This window comes from Otolemur garnettii, unplaced genomic scaffold, assembly GCF_000181295.1.
Source record: "Otolemur garnettii isolate 467f Iridium unplaced genomic scaffold, OtoGar3 scaffold00192, whole genome shotgun sequence".
NCBI lineage: Eukaryota > Metazoa > Chordata > Mammalia > Primates > Galagidae > Otolemur > Otolemur garnettii.
Genome location: NW_003852587.1, coordinates 698,573 through 700,971, shown reverse-complemented (window position 1 = coordinate 700,971; position 2,399 = coordinate 698,573).

The window sequence follows — 2,399 nt, the reverse complement described above, 5'->3', positions numbered from 1 at the left end:
AGGAAATTGGGTATGAATCTTGGAAGGATCTAAAGTGGCCAGAAATTCCATTCTAGCCACTAAACAATTTTGGTCAACCTATAGAGGTACACACTACTATGCAATTTGCTGTTTGAAGTCTACTGAATGAATTCTTCCATTCTAGGAGGCAAGATTCTATTAATAAAATGTTAAAGCTTTGTTAGAAGAAAAACTAAGTTCAAATTTTAGGAATTTTATTTATTTATTTATTTATTTATTTATTTAGACAGAGTCTCAAGCTATTGCCCTGGGTACAGTGCTGTGGCGTCACAGCTCACAGCAACCTCCAACTCCTGGGCTTAAGCGATTCTCTTGCCTCTGCCTCCCAAGTATCTGAGACTACAGGCGCCCACCACAATGCCTTGGCTATTTTTCGGTTTTAGTTATCATTGTTGTTTGGCAGGCCAAGGCTGGATTCAAACCCGCCAGCTCTGGTGTATGTGGCTGGTGCCTTAGTCACTTGAGCTACAGGTACCACCTAAACAAAGGAATTTTAGATCTTCCATTTGAGGTTCTTCTTTTGGTGGTTTTCTTATGTTCATAAAAGGAAGACATCCTCCTTAGAGTAAATTCCCCAGACATGCAAACCATTTCTGCTTAGAAGTACCAAGAGATTCGAGGGTTCTTTTTTAATAAAGTTCTGCCATGTTATTATAAATAAGCTATCAAATAATCCTGTGTTTTCACATCTTATTCCAAGAAATAAAGACAACCACGATGATTTGCATGTATAGACAAAAAAGGAAATACCTACATAAGAAGCTGTGTGGTTACAAATTACCCACTACATGGGACTTATCTTTGCAGAGTACCACATCATTGCTATGAGATCAATGGAAGAGTTTGGGAGGAGTGTTCTTGGCACAGTGCCTGGCACATTATAAGTATTCAATGGCTGCTAGTGTCCTGCCCTTCCTGTCCCCTAAGGTTTGAGTGGGCAGGATTCTCTCAGAATCATCAGGCACTCTTCATTATTGTAGTAACTGAGTCAACAGGGGATGTATCCACCTTAACTTTGGGGAAAAAGAGGGCAAGCAAAATAACCGTGAAGGTGCTGCTCTGTCTAGGCTTAAACCCCCCTTGTTCCATCACAGGAAACAAAGTAAAGGAGGGTTTTCCAGGAGGCTAATTAATAGACAACTACAGTCATCTGAGACTTAAAAGAATTAAAACAATCCACCAGCTGTCACTGATCTTTTTCATCTCCTTTCTGAACACAGTAGCTAAGGAGAAGATGTTTCTAGCAGTAGCTGCCAATAGTCTCCGGAATGGTTACTGAGGACAAATTATGCCTTATGAGTAATCAGATATCAGATAGAATCTGCATCCTGGGGTGCCCTCCACCCCAAAATTCCTTCTAGTACAGCAGAGGTGACCATTGTCTCCTAGTGAAAGGCTCGGCTCAGAAAGAATCTACCACATAACCCACTCCTGATTGGCAAGAGAGTCCCCAAAGCCTTCCTATAGCTCAGTGTACTGGGAAAGACTTGGATTTAAGCTGGCCTATGGTCTTTTGTCCAAAATTTGGAAGTGGGATTCCTTCAGTTAACTGAAGGTGATAGACTTGTTAGGCAATGCAGACTTGGGCCGAGGGTACCATTTGGGGCTGCCATGTTTGGCCCATGTATTCAGAGAGGCTGAAAAAGTCATTCAATCTGTAAGACAGAACAGTGCAGTCATAGAGAGAATAAGAGAGAAGAAGCAAAAAGTCAGAGGAGAAAGTGTAAGGGATTTGGATGTGACTCAGGTAGCCCTGCTGTGTTTACCTCCTTCTGACTTAGGCTGACTTGAGTTACATACAATCCTCCTCTTGCCAATTCCAGATATTCTTATACTTAGGACATCATTCTTTTAGTTTAACATGTTAGACTACTGATGTCCCAGGAAAAGATACCATATTATTGATCATTGACACCTTCATATGAATGAAGTTGTCAGAATCTTTCCCAAAGGCTAGTTTTGATATGGAGGTTGTGAGGAGAGTCCAAGGACAGCCCCTTGGAAGGGCAAAGTGCCCTCCAACCAAGAGAGTGGAAGAGCCTAGACTTGATGTGAGGCACCCAACCCAGACCAACCACTTTAATTAATTGCCACTAGTAGACTAGTGCCTACTGCTGTATGGCTCTGCTGTCAGCCTGCCTTCCATTTCCCTCACTCTGTCCTTATCTCTTCTTCTTTGGCCTGAACTTTCCCTCAGTCTCATAATTGGCCTCCCGTGTTCCAGCCTCACTTGCCCCATTTCATACTCCCCGTTGCCCTTGTTTAGTCATTTATTTCCTTATTATTTGTCTCCTCCATTAGGATATCCCCTCATGAGTTTCCTTAGGAATCTTGCTTACCAGTCAGATTTTCTTTTCTTTTCTTTTTTTTTTTTTTTT